Below are 21,348 nucleotides of genomic sequence, written 5' to 3' on the forward strand. Positions count from 1 at the left end.
AGTTCATGCTTTGTCAAATAGAAATGGACCATCATCATAATAAAAAAAAGAGTAAAATTTAAAGGTTCCATGTTGACTTCCCACAAAGATGTTTAAGCATGCCTCAAACCATGAATCAGTAACCCTGTGGCTGCTGATGGTTTCTGTTTTCCATGGGTGTTTTTCTATTATTGTTGAAGCATCAAAATGGCTATTGGTTTTTATTTTTTAAATGGTTTCATAATAGGTTATTTCAGGCTTTTTATAGCTTACCTTTTGATTTGGCATGTGGTGACTTTTCTATTGTTCTAATTTGCTTTCATTATGTTTATTACGGATAGTTGTGTCCTAAGCAACAAAACTACATCTCTTTACTTCAATGTTACTAATAAACAAACATACGCAAACCCAGATATAATTCGGCTAAACGAATCACAGATGCCAACCGTATAGCTGTCAATTCACATATAAATAATAACACTGTCAAATGTACTGATGAAACACTACTCGATACCTAAATGAATCGCAGGTGCCGACCGTTTAGATGTCAATTCACATATAAATAATAACACACTCAAATGTACTGTTAAACACTACTCGATACCCTAAACAAAATGTAATTACTTTTGACATTCGGCTATATCAAACTCACATTCATGTGAACTTAAAATGAAAAAGTCTCATCAAACCCTTTGTAAGTCGAACCTTTTTTATGCTAAAACAATTTTTTGCGGTCTACATTTTAACTTGTAACCATTGGTATAACATGTTTTGTGTAGTGTAAAATGCACCTAGGATATTAAGCACAACAAGGGATTTACGCACTCCATAAATTAACTTTGATAATTTAGAATCATAACCTTCTCAGATATATCCTTTGTCGAGTTAAAGGATTCATTTATAAATATACACCAACTTAGTATCGCTGTTGTATATTTTTTGGTTAACAAATGGGTGCTGAGTTACGGAGTTACATTTAAATATGTCTACTGCTTTTTGTTGTCGTTTTTATGGTAAAACAATTGTAATGTATTTTGAATTAGATGCTTAATTCTGTCTCTCATATTGACGGATTGATTGATAAGTTGATTGATTGATTGATTGATTGCGCGATTGATTGTTGGTCTTACCCGCTACTATTAATCAATAAAGGCTGTATCGTTCCAGAGATGTTTTAAATGTGGAGAATGAGTATGCAAAGTAACGGTACTCAATAAGATTATATGAACGGATGCCACTAGTGGATCATGATCTTTTTACCTTCACAAAGTACTTGAGATTACTGCCAGTTGATTTTTGTGTCCATGTTGCGCCATTATTAGTTTTCAAACGGTTTTATCATTGCGTTTTAGTTTTTTTCTTGGACTTCTGAGTGATAACCCACCATGTTGTGAGGAACATATTGGTATATGTATGTTTGTTTTTAATAGTAAGTCACACAGTATATTGAAATCTACAACACAAACTCGCAACGGAAAATATTGGTTGATAAACTACTGTATTAAGTCGAATGCTAAGATATATGATAAAAATGGTCATGTAATTTTCAATCATAATATACAGATAGTTAACATACACAATTAGACCCTGAATGCATGGTCGATGAGACCAGCTCATTTTCGTTTTAAAGCAACCATCATCCAATAAAATTTGTATAAGTAAGTAGATCTATGTTTGTCTACACTAGAATTATAGTGTTTACATTGTTTCCTGATAATGGAAAGATGTTTGATTTTCTCGAAAGAAGAACTAAACATTGTTTTTTAAACCGCGCATATTTGTGGAAGAGCGTGGTTGTGGTCTCAAGATATCACTCATTGTCGAGTTTGCTCGACTCAATGTTGGTCTTTGATTCCCACTTGACAAAAAATCTAAACTGAAGTCCGCTTTTGTAATTTCCCCTCTTCTTTGGTTATCCGCTGAAAATTCTATTATAGCATTCGTTGATCTGCCCATTCCTCTATTTAATTCTACAGAAACCAACGTGTTATTCTCTTTCGTAACATACATGAAGAAAAGAAATGGATGATTTTTTATATCAGGTTTGAGTCCTCAACAACCAGTTGGCCGAATTCGAATCCGTTGATGCGGAGGTAGTAAAATATCCAAAGATTTGAAAACTAGTTTGTGTTCCTTTTTTTTAGCAATTATGTCAACTAAATTTCCCTGCATACAACATTCAGCTTTAAAATATAAAGTTGTATTATCTTTCGAGGTATAGAATAATAAAACTTTGCACACCTTTCGATTTCCGTAAAATAAATCCAGTTCGTTTTTTAACGTTTCTGCCAAATTTTCATTATCCTTCTGTCCACGTTTAATTGCAACTAACGCTCCTCTGCAAAACACCAATAATACGTAATTATATACATTTCAAAAGTTAAGGAACGACTATTATCTTTTTTCTGTCTATGAAAGAAATAACACCAAACACGTGTTCTCCACTGTATAACACGCGTAGGGGTTATGTAAAAGTGTGCACCATAATTGTCTTATGTTATTATGAATAGACAGTAAGTTTTTTTTGATAAATGCAAAATTAAGGAGTAAATCATGAAAGAGAAACGTTGATGGCGTCACGATCACGTGACACATTTGTATCTATGAGCTGATAGACAAAACATATAAAAACAGAAGACATCCACATAACATGCATAAGGATTATTTATGAATAATACAGTTGAATTCCTATAAGATAGTTTTCTCGTTTTATGCATAACTAGGTTGATCCAAAAGCGGTTTATACGTAGAGAAAACTAAATTTACGGAATTATGAATATAAAAGTGCTTCTTGTAAACGTGCATCGTGCTGTCTTTGTTAACAGTCTGTTGATCTTTATTTGTGTTAAGTTATATAGGATGGTAGTGGTCGAGTTTATAACCATTGATAAAAAGATACAAATTGGCAATCAAAAGTTGTATGGTAAAATACAACAAAAAAAAAACAGTACAATATGTATTCAATCATTTAAAAGTTGCCATATATATCTTTTAACTTTCCATCTACTACAATTATCTTTTTTCGTCCATGTAAATATGTTTCGGGATATGGAAAAACGATAAACTAAACAAAAAAGAAAAAATCAAACTCAAGACGTTATTATTCGTAATGCGGGAAAATGATAAACCCTTAATATTTAATTGAAGGTATGTGTGATAGGCCTTTCAAGTAAGATATTTTGCAACTTACTAATATGTTGTTTATAAAAATATTGTATTGAATACCTTTAGCTTGAAACTTTTATTTAACATTTCCCAAACACAATTATGTCATCTAGGTCATTTTGATCAAATATAAATTACAAAACACACCAAACATTAAATTAAGTGAATACAAATATTTTTTTCTGAAAGTTTAGTTTTTTGTAATTTTACTTTTTACAACTAACGATTGTTTTGTAAATAAAGGCAACAGTAGTATACTTCTGTTCAAAACTCGTTAATCGATGGACAAAAAACAAAATCCGGGTAACAAACTGAAACTGAGGGAAACGCATTAAATATAAGAGGAAAACAACGACACAACATTAAAATGTAACACACACACACACACCTTATTTTACGACAGTTGTATCGTTAAGTAAGTTTGGTAAATACGGGTCTGCATAAGAATCAGACGGTAGTTAAAAAATCACAAACAAAAACCTGCTCAAATTTACGTTGTAGTTCAAGTTAAAAATGTATAATGGTTCAAGATATTCCGGTTAAAAAAATATAATTTGTTTGAATTTTCGCTAGAAATTATCATTTATGGGAAGCTGTCTAAATCATATTGAGGGTAACTTTAAAATAGAATGGTAATGAAGGCGTTTTGTTTTTTGTCTTGTAATAATTATTCTTCTAAACTGCACGGTTCTTACAAAGACTGGCATTTTAAATATATCTTGTGAAGGTAGGTCAATATGAAGAACAAGAAACTAGAAGGTCACTGGAAAAAAAGTTTCTCGATTTGATGCCAATGTTACTTTACAACCAAACGGATGCAGTTATTACCAGGATTCCTTACGAATAAGGGCAGGATGCGGAGAAAACCGAGGTGCACTTAAAATTCATCAATCAATAAAATAAAAACGACGGAAATAAAAACAGCGTACACAAAACATTTATATAAATACTGAAATACACCAAATTATATGTTTCACGAGTGTTACAAAACCAAAGATTCTCCACGAAATTCAGCGATTAATTTGACAGGAACTTTTGACAAATCCGCAAAAGTTTATACTGTTATGCCGCAAAATGGATAAGTATATGTTAATTTACTCCATAAGGCAATCTATTCCTATCTCTACGTGGTATTAGCATTATGTATATTTTAAGACTTAACTACAACGTAGACATATATTCATGTGTAGTAAATTAGAGGGACAAAACTCTTATGAAACAGACAAAAATGTATTTACTATGTTCGATACGGATTAAACTTGAGACTTAAAGACGGCCTCGAGCTCTGATGAGGGTTTACTTTGGAATATTTTTGAACAAACATATCAAATGTACGTAGTGTCAGTTTAGAAAAATTTATGCCATCTCATAAATTAGTGGGTTTAAAGTCATTTTATAAACATCCTACGAGTTATTCACCATACGACCCTACCAGAAGGTCAACTTTTGAAAATGAGCAATTAAATATATAATACTAGTACGAGCATCAATTTTCAAATCAAGTTGTTTAATTTTTATCCGCCTAATTCGAAAATCAGTCACAAAAATTTTTTTTGTTGAATATAAACTAAATCATTTTTTTGTTCGTTTAAACAAATTTTTTTTATCAAAAATCCTCTGAAAGGGGTTTAATTAAAGCAACGGTATGCAGAGGAGAGATACTTATTAAACACCTATCTAAAAATCTAGTTATACCTGCCTTATTTAAGTAAAGTATATAACACTATATATGTTCTAACCTTCTTACTACCTTTGTGCAACTGATGAAAAATGAATGAAATGCATTGTTTGCCTCATAACAATAACATTTAATATGCCATTTCATACCTACTTTCAGTTTACCATTTCCTGAACATGGTTGTTTATGATGTTACTTGAAAATGCATCGTTCACATAATGAATATAATTACCCATCATAACCATCCAATTTTCCAGTAAATCTCCCAGCTGTCACCTTTTCTGTTATTGTATCTAGAATAGAAGGTTTGTCGTCTTGGTAGCCGACAACCTTAACATCGAACTCCTCAAAATTAGATCCGTTTTCTTCATTACAACTGAGTGTTCCAAATAAATGTAAAGGCTTTTTGAATTGTGATTTTTCATAATTTAATCTGATTTTGTCGCTGACAGATGCCACCAACGTTTTGGAATTTAACGATTGCTTTGCATATTCCTGGTCAGGTCTTTGTATCTGTAGAAAAAATCAAATATAAAAAGATGCATTCGGTTACTACCTGCTGCAATGACAACATTGCATTCAATTTTAATAGGTAAACCATATAACAATTACTCTCTCTCTCTCTGCATGAAACTTATGTGAATAATCCTTACTGATGCAAAGATTTTCAATGTTACTTGCAATAATAGATAAATAGATATTTTTGAATAGAAACTTATGTGTATATGTTTTGTTAACTCTCTATAATAATCATCCGTTAGTTTTACCAAACAGTTATCCATTTCCATAACAAAAAACAATACATCAGCCTATTGTTTCTGCTTAAACTTGTTTTGTTACATTGCTTCTTAAGGTAGTTCAGGGGTATACCGCCATCTTGAATTGTACAATCACAGTAAATAATTGGTCTAGTTCTTTGCCCAAATCTGCAAATTTATAAGCAGATTTGCAATTTATTGGTTTTACTGTTTATCTTTATATAGAAAACTTAACTTTGTTATTCATTGGATTATCGAAGATGTTATAATAAATTAACAATTATTTGTGCTTTTAGAATAAATTGTTTAAATAAGCCATTTAAGGGGATATAACTCTTTAAGTACAAAACTTAAACTGGGCATACACGGAAATATTAATTTTTTACTTGTAGCTAGAGAACAAGTTCGGTGACACCATTTTTTTCTTTTTATTTTCTTAAAATACATTATAAAACCTATCGTCTTATTTTTTTAATCTAAAACTTCTGTCTCATAGATTTCTTCTTATGCACCTAAAAGTGATTTATTATGAATAATCTAAGCAAATATTGGCAATTTTGAGCGACTCGTACCTTGAAAAATAGCTAGGTGACCCATACTTTGATCATTGTTTTCAATCACAATTATCAACTTATAATTGTGCATTGATACTTACGAGTGCCGAATTTTTTCACATAGATGGCTTTCGGCTGTTTTCTGCTCTTTTGTCGGGTTGTTGTCTCTTTGGCACATTCCCCATTTAATTCTCAATTGTATGTACATGTAATCATTAATTATACATACTATCATTGTATATTTAGTACTGTCATTCTATTGTTTTCAGTCTTCCTCATTTAGAGAATAAATTTACAGTAGTGTAAAAATGGTACTTGGTCAACAGTTAGTGTGTAAAATTCGTGAACATTATTTTAAAGTGAAACAAACTAAATAGATTGTATTCAATTTATAAATTGTTTTCACGTACATGTACATGAACTTAAAACATATAAGTAAAAATGAATGGTTTTGTTTATCTTTCTTTCCTTTTATTATTTGGTGTCGTCTTGAAATTTATCCATTGCATACAATTTACAAGGGTTTTCTATATGCTTGTCTATTTGTTGTTAGGTACAAAACAATATAGCGTTATTAATATCTTCTTACGAGGAACCGATTGATTAAAATATTAATCTTTAATTAAATACAATGTGTATTGTATATATTGATATAATATACCGAATATTTAACAGTTTGTTCTTTATCCACACTTCCTTTATCAAACTGTAAAACTAGCCGACCATCTTTACTGGTAGATATAGTTGTTCCAAGAGGGTGTACAATATTTGTCATCACCGTTGGGCCACAAATTATCCCAAAACTAGTCATTCGATCGCAGGAAAATTCGACATATCCATTATGAAGCAAAATTTGATTGATCTCAAAATAGAAATTGTATTGTGTTTTCAATTTTTTTCATCAACTGCTTTGTCATGATCGAACTAGTCATTACAAAATTGCTGTACTGCAACGTTACAAGATAACAGAACATGCTTTAAGTTGATTTAAATACAAGTAAGAAAGTTGTCTGTCAAAGTTTTATTCTAAAGTGTAGATTTTTACATCCCAATTAAGTTACAGTAAGGGTTTTTGCCGGAATTTGATCAAATTAACCGACTTTCAGCCAAATTTTGGACCAGAAAAAACATAGAGCGCAGACATTGACAAATTAAATATTCAGGTAAGAATGAAAAATGTCATGACAAACATTACTTTTAAAGATATTTTTTGGACGTATGCGCTCTACGTTTCCTGTCCAATTATCAAACGAAATTTTACCATTTTCATTGATTTGTCGTGGAAACCAAAATGAGTAACATTTGTGACGTCATTAATAAAACACAGGAACGTAATTTTTCAACAAAAAGACTTATTACCTATCTAGTCACTGATTCATTATAATATTGGACACTTAATCCTAATTTGAAATTAAGTTAAAAAAAGGGGGCCATGTTAGGGAACCATTGAATCTGCTCTTTCGCGTTTACACTAAAATCATTTGGAATTAAATTCATCTTCATTCGTTCTCAAAGTTCAGAGCACTACGTCTATATATTCATATGTTTAGCAAACTTTTTTCTTTATACACATAATTTGTTAACCAACGTATTAAAAAACAAAAAAGGAAGTATGAACACAGAAAATAAGAACCAATTGTTCTCCAAAAGGTTTTTCCAATTCCCATGATTACAATTAAGGTTGAAATAAAGTTTTATCAAAAATTCTTATTTTAAATACAAAAGAATAATTTTCGTGAAGAAATGCGGTGTCAGATGATAACTTATTTTAACCTAAATAATTGTCTAGCAACCTATATAATTTTATCACACGTTACATTTAAAGGGGCACTAGCTGCGAAATTCATGTTCACCGATTTCACTCGAATTATCTTTTGATTTATAACAATGTAAAACATTATTCTGAACTATTGAAAGTCTTAGATAAACAGTTTACATGTCGTAAGCTAGATAAAATGTAGCTTCGTTTCGTGTTTATTTAAGTCTAGACTCTATTTAATTAATTACTGAGTTGACCCCCGAACACATCCGATGACCATATTAGCGATATCAACATAAATATAGATATAAATAGATTAAGCAACTCGTGCAATTGGATTTTTCATTGTCTGTTTAATTTGATATTGTAGATTAAAAATATACGCTTATCATCGTTGTTACTTGTATAAGAATGTTTTTGTATGAATCGAATCAGTCAATCAAATGATTTACTATTGTTTCACATTCAATGTTGACATTCTTTTCCTTTAAATTATTAACTTAACACGGACAATGCATGCGATATCTATCTCTAGCTGAGCGTTCATATGAATAATGATTCAAGGAGGTCGAATTGTTCATTCCTCAGTGGTTTTTTAGCTTATTATACCCCCATGCAACGAGGATGCGGAGTGTAGAACGTTTTGACCCGTCCATCTGTCCATCCGTCAGGCCGTCATGCCTCAGGCCTGTTCTTGTCATCGTTACTCCTCTAAAACCACAGGAAATTATGATTCATTTTTTTCTAAGAGTTACGCCTGTTTGAACTAATTTGCTTCAATATACTTCTGCAACAATTTGTCATTGCAACTCCTCTGAAACCATACGACATATGTTCATGACACTTTGAAGAAAATAAGAACATACTATGTAGATGTGCATATCAACATGAAATTGTGATTCAGGTTTTTTTTCTAGGAGTTACGCCCCTTTGAACTTATTTACCTCAATATACTACTGCAACAGTTTGTCATCAAAACTCCTCTGAAACTTCACAAATATATAAAACTTATACCACTTTTTACTTGCAATTCCACTTAGGTGCCTCTAGCAAAACATAAACCACCAGTTTATATTGGGTTCGTGTTCTTTAATCTTTGATTTCCTATAAGTGTGTTATGCATTGTCAATTTCGAAGATATATTATTTTCTAAATTAAATCATATAATTACAATTTAAAAAATAAATACTTAAAAATAGTAGTAGAAATTTCGAACCATAAAAGTAACTTACTGATTCATGTACGGATTATGTGCTTGTATTTGAGCAAGCCTTCCATTAAAACTAGTTCTTGGTGTTCTGACCATTTCTCCAGGTTTAATTGCGGGACTCTCAGACATTGGACTGCAATAAATAATGTCTAAACAGCTTATCTAATATGAAAACAAATCAATGTACATGATTGTAGAAGTATTAAAAATTAAAATTTGAACCTGTATCGGTGTTCGATGTTTGAAAACAATCTATGATATATTAATTTTATAGTTTATTTGCTGCATGCTTTTAGGTATTTAATATTTCTCATTTTATGTAAAATCGCATGTGAATACACATTGAATAGATATAATCAGATCATGTCATATAACTATTCATCATCGTTTGATATTAATCACAGGCGTTTTAAATTTAAAAAAAAAATAATCAAAAAAGGTCATCTTTTCCTGAAAGGGTTTTAAACATGTTTGCTATGCGTAATGATACTTTAAGTTAATTAAATTATCACACGATAATGAACCTCATTGGTTGATATCTTTGGCGGAAGTATATGTGAAACATCCTCATTCTTTCAATATCAAATCTGTGGGGTGGTCGTGCTTCACGTGTTTATATTCTATAAGTTATAAAAACAATTTTAAGGTAGCACAATACAAAGATTTTTGATCACCAATCAGACATCTTGAAACTGATGTAATTCTGCTCATCTTTCTTTAAACTTTATAAATGAGGTAACAATAGAAAGAAGTGTGATTAATCTTTCAAATTGTGATATAACTATTACATAATTAATTTTTATGTAATAAGTTGCCATATTGTGATGTCCATATTTGAATGAATTTAGCTTCTTTGTTATTCATAGCATCCAAAAATATTTTATAGATTCTTGCACAACACAGTTTGACCTCCAAAACCGTGTCTCAAATTTTTTCTATTGTATTTCATTCTCTCATAAATCTTCAATGAAGTTTGCAACATCAAGGAAGAAAAATAAGAAGTTAGCAATATCCTTCAACTCTACTTTCCGCTATATAGATGATGTTCTTTCAATAAATAATTCTAAATTTGGTGACGATGTGGAACGCATATATCCCATCGAGCTAGAGATAAAGGATACTACAGATACAGTTAAGTCGGCCTCATATCTTGACTTACATCTAGAAATTGACAATGAGGATCAGTTGAAAACAAAACTTTACGACAAAAGAGATGATTTCAGCTTTCCAATTGTGAACTTTCCATTTCTAAGTAGCAACATTCCAGCAGCACCTGCATACGGGGTATATATCTCCCAATTGATACGATATTCCCGTGCTTGCATTTTCTATCATGATTTTCTTGATAGAGGATTGCTGCTCACGAGGAAGCTATTAAACCAAGAGTTCCAAATGGTGAAGTTGAAATCATCCCTTCGTAAATTTTACGGACGCCATCACGAGTTGGTTGACCGTGATGGAATAACCGTTTCACAAATGATATCGGATATGTTCCTTACGTCGTAACTACAATCCCCTTTCCTTTCATGAATGTGACCTACCAAATTAGACTATTTACCGGATTTGTTATCACATAAGCAACACGACGGGTGCCACATGTGGAGCAGGATCTGCTTACCCTTCCGGAGCACCTGAGATCACCCCTAGTTTTTTGGTGGGGTTCGTGTTGTTTATTCTTTAGTTTTCTATGTTGTGTCATGTATGCTGTTGTTTGTTAGTCTTTTTCATTTTTTATCCATGGCGTTGTCAGTTTGTTTTAGATTTATGAGTTTGACTGTCCCTTTGGTATCTTTCGTCCCTCTTTTATAAGAGACCACTACATTCAATTGGGTATAAAATTTGTTCTATTGATGTTCTATTGGAAATCTGAGACATGGCTTTGGAGGTCAAGCTGTGTTGTACAAGAATCTATAAAATATTTTGGGATGCTATGAAGAACAAAGACCCTAAACTCATTAAAGTGTGGACATCACAATATAGCAACTAATTACATAATAATCAATTATGTAATAATTATTTCATAATGAAATTATCACAATTTGAAAGATTAATCTTTCTTCTTTCTTTTTGGTACCTCATTTATAAAATATAAAGAAGGATGAAATGAATAACATCATTTTAAAGTTGTCTGATTGAGAGTGAAAAAATCTTTGTATTGTGTTACCTTAAATGAACAATGCTAGTCTTGGTGGCTTTAAGACTTTGGTGTTCATTTATATTTGCCTTGGTGGCGAAATATTTTGGGATTTAGATCTTAAGTGGTTATTATAAACCCAGGTGGTTAGATAAGTGTTATGCCGTTCGTTGGTTAAACGCCGGGCAAATTGCTATGCCGTTAATATATTTTAGGTAAAAGTGGGGCTCTGTCGATTTTGGAGACATGTATTTGAAAGTAGAGTAATAATTTGAATAGATTGTTTTTGTTTTTAGATGGTGTAACCAACAGTTTTGTCAAGCTTATGAATAAAAGAAAAGCAAGATGACATTGCACGATAATTCATGTCAATGAGTTCGGTCAACATTCAAGAACAGGATTTGTCTGATCAGAATCTGGTGAGTACTAGTTCAAGTAATGTTTTGAATTCAGAATATATAATAATAATAATAATAAAGAGAAGAATTGGTCTAAATATGGATATAACACTAAATTATGTTTGTTTGTATTGAGCAGAAAGGCGGAAAATGCAAATACGGCACGGTGCTTGAAAAACAAAATAAAGAAGGAAATATCTTGTATTCGGTTGTCTCCTATAGAGTTTTCTACGCTTATAACTTGACATGTACTAGATGCAAGATGATATCAATCAATAAGGATATAGTTATAGCGTCATCATATCAAAGCGCGTCTAGTAACGTGATTTTGACATGATTTGTTTCTGTTGGGCATGATTGTGTTAGATGTAAATTCTTTTAATGACAAACAAATACTCAATATTAACATTCTGGTGTTTTGGAACTTTGTAAATAAAACTGGTGTCTTATAAAGTTTCGCAATTTTTAGCCCACCGACTGTTTGAATGCATGCACAAACAGACTCCACTTGAGGTGACCTATTTTCTCACGATTAATAACATACTAAGAAACATATCCGACTATAAATGTCAAAAAGAAAATTGCATGGGCTCTTTATCATAATTGAGCAGAATTTCACTGGTTCTATATACTAGACTTTATAAATAACCATCGAAATGACTCTCGAAGACTGATGATTTTCAGATATAAATAAGTAAGCAACACCTGCAATCGTATAATTACAATTGCCTAAGTCTGTTTTATTTCCTGTCACATATTTTTGTTAGCTGAATTGGTGAAAGAAATGAGTTTTCTTGGTAGCATATTCTTTTTATTTTCTTTTTATTGTTAACCTACTTTTCCTTTAATAACTTTTCCTTTTTCCGAATACTCTTATCACATGCGTAACCCTCCAGCTAAAAATTTAAATATTTCAGAACAGTACCATTAACGCGTAACACTGTAAATATATCTATAAATTTTATTTTGTTGTCAATATTTTCAAATCCAACTAGATATCAGTTTCGCAAGTTGATATTCGATTACTGGTTATCAAGATGTTGAATCTTTGACTTGCAGGCCGATGGTGACTTGCGATGTTTCTGTGCTTATTTACACAACATAGACGCAAGCAGACTGCTTTAAAAAGGGGAAAACACTTTTAAAATGTCTAAAAAGGAAATGATATTTTTATTTATAAACTTGTCAAAATCGCACCTTCATATAAAGTAGCTTTCAAAAGTATCAAAATAAATTTTGACGCGACATTTTGAAAATGACGTCCTTTGTATTGGAATAATTGACAACAGAACGAAACCATACCATACCCAAAGTTAAAATACGTAATGACTGCAAACAACACAATACATGTACTTGTTTCTTGAAAAGCATGTTGACCTTCAAGTATATTAACCGTTTCTGTTTGAGAGCACGTCATCCGAAAATAACTGAGTACAGCAATAAATTAAAGGACAAGGTATGATAAGAGGTAATTTCGGCCATATGAGGTATAAATATAGCAATATTTAAAGATTAAGCTACTGTAAATGATTTTTCTTTCATATATATGATGTCTGAGTCATCATTATTTTTTTTCAAGAAAATGAAATTGACCATAGCAACCTAAAAGTTGCTTAGCAACAACCGAAAAAGATAGAAATTAAATTGAACTACAAAAAAAAACCTTTTGATTTTTAATTGTACAAATTAGAGTGAAATCAGGTTAGATTGGTTAATACATGCAAGAATAATTAGCAGTAAGAACTGAATGCAAGTCAATTGTATATCATGCTGATAAAAAGATTAGCAAACCAAAATAGTGCTTAGCAACGGTTAAATAATGTATTTTTTTTTTTGTAAACAGAAGTAGGTTTTTGGCATTATTATTACATCTTGATGATGTAAATATTAAATCATATGCTGTTACCAAAACAGGGTTGAGATCTAAAAAAAAACAAATGTTTAACCCCGCCGCATTTTTGCGCATGTCCCAAGTCAGGAGCCTCTGACCTTTGTAAGTGTTGTATGATTTTTAATTTTATTTTCTTGTGTATAATTCGGAGTTTAGTATGACGTCAATTATTACTGAACTAGTATACATATTTGTTTGGGGGCCAGCTGAGGTTGTGAGTTCGATCCCCACTCGTGCGGGTGCACACGTTTTCAACTTTAATTTCTCCTTTCAATGTTGATCTATTTATTATTTCATTCTGAATGTCTTCACTTGCAGGACTGAATGTCCAACCAAAAGGTTTCAACTTTCAAGATTTACAGGCGATTTCATGGAGTGTGAAGCGAAAGGTAAAAATCTTTGGTAAGCTTGCTTGTTAGCTGAACCGTGAAGTCATTATTATGTCAGGTTTACTACCCTCCTTTCAAGCAGCATAGTCCATCAGACAGATAGATTGGTAATCTGCTGGACTAGTATATATTCTTAAAGGAGAGTAGTTAACCTGACCTAACAGTGACTTTATGGTTCATCTAACAAGCAAACTAACTAAAAATATTACCTTTGACTTCACAATCAATGAAATCGGCTGTAATATTCACCAAGTTCAACCTTTCCGGTTTGAATAAATATTTGAAGTTACTAAAAAAATCTTATTTATTGCATTAGGGTCATTAACATGATTAATCTATAGTACTAGTAGTGCAAGTTGTGCCTTCAATAGCAAGTGAGAGGGAAAACAAGTTCAACTACCGTTTTTGGTGAATATTCAACAACTACCCTAATTGTTTTTTAAGTAGCAAGAAGTATTGACTAAGTCCAAAAATCTGACATCTTTAGAATATTTGAAGAATAATAAAAATCCGATGGCAATACATGCTTCAATTATGTGTACAATAAACCTATTATAGGTATTAAAGCTGTATCTCAAAAACTGTAGGAGGATAACCCAGTCTTTATATATATAGCTTGTATCAAAAATACCGGACATTTAAAGAAAATTTTATAAAAAAATCCAAACCCTGTAGACATACACACCTCTATTATAAATAAAAAGCTTTTAGGTCAAAAAATGAAGGAGATAGCTAGACGTATATGTCCGGACAGAAACAGACGAACGGACGAATGGACGGACGGACAGATCTAAATTAACGAACGTGCTCGACATTTTGTCCCGTGAGGGGAGAGGGGAATGTGAAATAGAATTTAGAGGACATAGTTTACATGTACATTAAACAGCTAGATAATAAGTACCAGTGCACTCCAGTAATCGGCATAGGTTTGACATGAAATTTTTTCACTTACATAGAACTCTAGACAAAACAAAATACACATTCGAAATGGCAAACAAATACACATGTTTTTTTTTTCGCGCATACTTCATAAGTTTTTTTGCCATGGGTCTTATCCAATTTGTATTTATGCAAGTAAAATATGTTAAAAGTAATTTCGCTATAGCATATTTTATTTGATAATCCATATAGGATCTGAGTCAATTGAATGCTACATGTGTACTTTTATTTTATGATTATATCTTGTCAAAAGAGTGCTCTGACACATATATAAGAAAAATTATTAGTGTACCGATATATGAATAGGCTGGAAATACATAATTTACGGTATAGTATAAGTGTAGTTAACTTAATATCAGTATCAACTGCTCTTTACCTGGAATCATGTTTCTAATTACATTTCATACTTTGGAATTGATACTAACTGCACATGCATAACGTATTATCTTAGTTCAGTACGCAGAGTTTTGTCTAACAACAAGTGATTTTAATATTCTTAATTCTCTGTTCACATAACTACTTAATTATGGACAATGCACATGTGCAGGTTCTAACCCTTACGGTAACAAACATGTGCACGAAATGGATATGATACATAAATCTATTTTTCTGTAGATGGTTAAATAGAAAACTTCAAAGTGCAAAATATATACGTTTTGATGAAATGATTTTCTTCAGAACTACAAAAAGAGTTTAAATATATTGAGAATTTATTATAAAATTCATTTGTAAGATTTCGTTGAATATTTGAAAATTATAATGAATAAAAATTGATTCACCATATTTCAAGGGACACAACTCTGTATTTGGCTGCACAGTGTAAGACTATTTTAATCATTATGGGTCTAATTTCACTCACAACATATTTCTTTTTAAGAGAGTGACATGTCTTGATGACTGGATACGACATAAAACAATCCGTACGTGATATTCTGATCAATTATGAATCCCGGAATAATTTCGTACGCGTGCCGTTCACTTTGACGTACTATAATGACTTGTCAAAATATGTAAACAATCGGATTATTTTTCAAATTTTTAGACATGAGCGCCAACGTAGACCACCATGATATTTTATTATGTGAAAGATACAGAAGAGTACAGTTGATGGTTGAAAATTTCAAGATGGTCTACGTTGGCGCTGATGCCAAATTTTGTCTCCGAACATGACGAAATTGTAGATTTTTTACACTTTTCGTCGTTTAGGGTTTTTCAAGGTCTCAGTTTGAACATATTTGAGTACATAACACCTAAAAATAAGGTTCTACATGGACCATCAGATACTGTAGTTCATAACACAGGCGTGATGGGTTTCAACTTCAAAGTTTAAAAATTTTGAAAAAAGGGGGCCAAAAACGGCCCTTATCATACCTTGTCCTTTGCCCAAGATATCTTCACTCTTGTGGGATTTATAACCCATAAGTAGCGATTAAGATCAATTACTATGTAAAAATAAAATGGCTTAAAAGATTTAAATTTTTCACTAGAATTCATAACTGTTTTCTTCATATTAAATTGACTTCCTTTTTGATTGTTTGTACAATACATTCAAGTGAACACATATTTATGTATACTGTGAAGAGCTTTTGTCGTGTTGTTTCGGCATTTTATGGCATAATCTTCAAGGTAACCAATTCACATTACAAAATTGCAGAAACCTTTAAAATTGGAGTATTATAACCTTGTGGAAATATGTAAAAGGCGAATTAAAAATGCAAACGAGCGAGGTTTTGTTAGTTATAAAACCAGGTTTTTACCCATCATTTTCTTCGAGAAATTCCTGTACCGGGTCAGGAGTATATGACAGTTTTTTCCCACCTATTCCATTAATTAATAACGTTTGATTTTGTCAGATGTTTTGGACTTCCCTTTTTTAATGTGGCTTTCTGTTCGTTTGTTTTGTTATACTTATTTTAACTATTCTAAGCTGACATTTATATATATTTTTTTAAATGTGAAATAATCAAGTTAAAACTATAGACAGAAAAATAACAAATTGAAATCAAACAACAAGGATGGTTACATTCGCTTGTCATTTTGGTATTTGATAATGTTCAAGGCCTATACACACATGTAGTATTTATATAAACTATCGTAATACTTTCTTCACCAAACAGTGTAATGGCAAACAATATTTCAATCAGATTATATATATATTTCTTTAAAACATTTATTTGAAAGGTTTGATTTGAGAGCTCAAAACCATAACCCCTTCCGGTCTACACACGTCTGTTTTTCAAGAGAGGGGCGAAAGATACCAGAGGGACAGACAAACTCATATATCAAAAATAAACTGACAACGACATGGCAATAAAATAAAAAGACAAACCTACCATACCTTTTCTGTCTGAGTTGTCTAATCCAGAGTCTGATTGTGTCTCTCGTTTTGTGATTTTTGTGATTTTATTTGTTGATCAGTGTTGTGTTCAGACCTCTCTTTGTATCTAACATTTAATGTGCAATTGTCTGTTTACAGTAATGTCAATGTTGTATGTAGTCTGTTTTATCTGTGCTGTTTGTGGTATTTTCAGTGTTGTTCCAGCATTTCAGGGCATAATCTTCAGCAGAGGACGCTTACCATATCGACACATCCAGTCTCGCTCCATTTAGGGTTAATGATATTCCTTCAATCTCAGTTTTGTACCTTGGTGATTTGCATTTGCTTTATCTGAGATTGATTTGCACATTAAGTTAGCTGTTACTGTGTCACTTTTCTTTATAACCGATTTGCTACTTTAAATTTTGCGTTACTGTATGCCTGTCTTGTTTTAACATCGTTTTGTACGCTTGTCTTGTACAATATATGTTTGTCAGTCTTACTTAAGTTTTTGTATATCTTCCATGTCTTATATCGGTTCACTGGTGTATATTTCAGTAGTCGTGTTGTCATAAATGTATGTACACTTTTCTGGTTGTGGGAGTTGACTGTACAACACATTTGTGTTATGGTTGTATGTACACCTACTTTGCTTAAAGGATGTGTGTACACTCGTTTTAGTTAAAAATTCGCCTGTATACAGTTTCATGAATTTCTCTAGTCACATTTTACATTCACGAATAAAATTGAGAATGGAAATGGGGAATGTGTCAATGAACAACACAACACCACTACCAAGGAGCAGAAAATCTCGCACCCATATGCGGGTTTCAGATGTACTCTACTCTACTCTATATGTACTGGTTCAATGAAAATGGAAGTTACACTAAAACTCCAAAACATATAAAGGAACTAAAATTAAAAATAACATATATAACTTACAAAGGTCAGAAGCTCCAGACCAAGGACAGGCGCAAACATGCGTCAGTGTAAAATGTTTTATGATATACTAATGGACCTTCTATACCTCTAGTCAATGTAGAATAAACAAACGCACAGCAAAAATCAGTTTTAAGGAAATCTGAGTCCGATGTGAGAAAAGGGAGCATTAAAAACTAAGCAAAATGACAACAATAATTAAATTTAACACATGACTGCTAACAGCATGTGAGTTCCTTACCTCAATTTTACTGATTAAATACATAGTATCGAATTCATAACAGTGTGGCTATGGACATTGATTGACGCACTTTAATATCCCATTGACTGGGACAGATTAGGTGAACGTTCGTCTATAACGCCCATTGCTCACGACGTCCTTAATATAAACATTTAAACCGTGGGGTCACCAAAGGTTCTCAACGCCTATATAAAATAATTCGAAATACTAATCAGGAATTTGTGTTTTGATTTATATTGATTAATTAAACGTCCTTTACTTGTGTTTTTGTTATGTTTCGACAATCAATTTTCATAATAAGATATCGCAAAGCCATGTTCTTTCAGAAAAAAGAATGACTTACTGAATGCATGTATTGATTGATTATCTTTTTCGGATTTAACAATTGCGATTGTCGAGTTATGTAATCTTTTAACTTTTATCTGCTCTAATTTTATTTTAGAACGAATGCATAATCCACTTTCAAAAGTTGTGCAAATACGAAACATAAAGACAAAATATACTTCTGCCCTGTCTTTTTTGTACTTGAAAGTTATTGGATAGTAAGAAAGCTATTTGGATTAAACCTTGTGAAATTTGCATGCATTTACGTTATTGTATTAGCAAAATGTATCATTTGGTGTATATAGGAAACTTAAACCGTTCTGCTATACTGCTACTATACTTGTGAAAAACACTTGGCAACAGAAACGCATTCATCTTATCTATATAAAAAAATCGACCCAATTTACATAGAAATGGACGTCTTCGTGCATTTGTGATCGCAAATAAAATATGTTCTGGACCTTATGAGTATTTGGACCATACGTGTATGGTTGGACCATATTAGTATACCCTTATGGTCATGATATATGCGTATGGTCCAAATACTCATATGGTCCGGAACACATACATGATATTCTGTGCGTTGTCGGTCGTCTATTAATTTTTTTCTTTTGTTGATGGATTTGACGTCTTTCTGTGAGTGATTATTTGTTCATGACTTAAAACTTACTTGCAAATAATTTAAAAACAAGACTTGATTTATAAAAATGTCCAAACAAACCATGATTTTTTTTTAAACATACATCACATCCATTGCAAAAGGCTAAAATTCGCCAGGTCTTTAATTTCAACTAAGTGAGTTGACTAAATTAATGTTGCGGACCATTTTCCAATTTCCATGCGGTATCCCTATTTTTTTTTCTCGCTCATCTTTTATGTTTGTTTTTTCGATCATCCCAAGACCTCTTGGAGCTTTCATTCTATAAAGTGTGTATTTTTCTAATGGTCGAAGGCCATACGGGGACCTATAGCTTGATAACGCCTGTTGGTCCCTGGAAAGAATGTGTCTGATGGCCTATCACACTTCATATTCTTATTTTAACATGCAGTTATATCTATGATAAGAATATAAATTGAATTGTCATTGAGACAAAAACCCAACCAAAGAGCAAAAAAAAAGAAGAAAAAAAAAACCCAAGGCAACATGTAGATCTTTCGTATCAAGGGAATTGCTATAAATATATTTATTTCAGGTTAATAGTATTAGGCCATACTCAAGTTATAAAATAGATCTTGTCGTCAACTTTTGCAACCAGCTTCTATGTTTCTATAATGCACTGTTCATCTTTTTTGGGCTTCGACTTTTCCATTGGACAGACAATTTTGTTTTCGACTGTTTTAAAAAGATGCATTTTTTTACAAAATCATACAAGTAAGGAGTCTCTGGCCTTTGGTAGTGTTGTATGTTAATTAATGTTTGTTTATTTATTTGTTTAGGAAATAAGTATGACGTACATTTTCACTGAACTAGGACACTTTTTATATTAGTTTTTCGATATCGCTCGGGCAAAAATAATCACGAATATAATGCCTACCCATGTTAAAACTACAATAAAGTATAGTTTGCATCAATTATTTCTTGAACCTACCATTTTTTTTTTTTGTCTGTGTTGGATTTGTGTGGCATTGAAAAAAAACGGGTATAAACTACACAGTGCAGCTTCCAACAAGAATACAAGATTTATTGATTTTCAAAATGCGACCAAAATTAAAAATTTTCTCGCAGCGGAAAAAATGCAACAGTTTGATTTTCATTGAAATAAAATAATTGTTATAATTTACACACCGTTACCTTTTCCAATATAAATATTCGAACTATTTTGTTTGTTGTTTCCTTTATAAATTTACATCATTTTCAAAAAGACCACGTCTCTTCGATATTTAGAAGACTATAAAAGCGATGTTCATTATCTTTCTTCTGCTGTAAGTTTAATTTAGTTATTTTGTGTCATAATTGCCATCTCGTATGTTTTAAATTTGAATAAAGAAGATTCAGGTTGTCTTATACGTCAATGATACACAAAAAAAAACCGATAACAAATAAAATAAGGTGCAACATTCATTCTCCATGAAATGAATACATCACATGGATGTCATTTTTGTAAGAAAAATACCAATTTCGTGAGAAGTTGTGTGTTGGACTTGAAGAGCCAAGGCAAACTGACAAATATCTGAATGAACGAATCGATTTATGGTATATATAAAAAAAAAAAACAAAGCCCACATGGTTAGCATTGAATAAATAGAAGGCCACTCTTAAATGATCACAACGTAGAAGTTTTTGTTCTCTTAATCAATAAGATGTTTTCTGAAATAACGCGGGTCCCTATTAACTTAAAAGTTTTTTTGGTTTTTTTTTACCATGAATAAACATTTTTTTTATTATTATTATTTATTGATATCAGCTCTGGACATTAATATTCTTAAAAGTGAAACTGTTGTAAGTGATGGTATAACAATTATTTAAAATAAATTCCTTAAATGATATGTGAAAAGAAAGTTTCATTTTATGTATCAAAATGTGTAACAAATGATTATTTAAATCCCCACTTGAAGGCCTCCGATAGACTGAGTGAGCATAAAATCATCGCCCACGACAAACAAGTTAAAGGTAAACTTTTCAGTACAATTACTAATAAACGTTTTACTGTCGACCACACTGTTATGAATTTC

At 31.7% G+C, this 21,348-nt stretch overlaps 1 long non-coding RNA gene across 1 annotated transcript; it reads right to left on the reverse strand.

Annotated features, from left to right (window-relative positions):
- Positions 1–1,460: 1,460 nt before the first annotated feature.
- LOC143062400 (uncharacterized) lies at positions 1,461–7,037 on the reverse strand. Its single transcript, XR_012974734.1, has 3 exons — positions 6,796–7,037; positions 5,055–5,335; positions 1,461–2,317 (listed from the first exon to the last, which is right to left on the reverse strand). It is a non-coding gene; the product is annotated as an uncharacterized LOC143062400 (long non-coding RNA).
- Positions 7,038–21,348: the final 14,311 nt, after the last annotated feature.

The sequence above is a fragment of the Mytilus galloprovincialis genome, chromosome 2, assembly GCF_965363235.1.
Source record: "Mytilus galloprovincialis chromosome 2, xbMytGall1.hap1.1, whole genome shotgun sequence".
Lineage (NCBI taxonomy): Eukaryota > Metazoa > Mollusca > Bivalvia > Mytilida > Mytilidae > Mytilus > Mytilus galloprovincialis.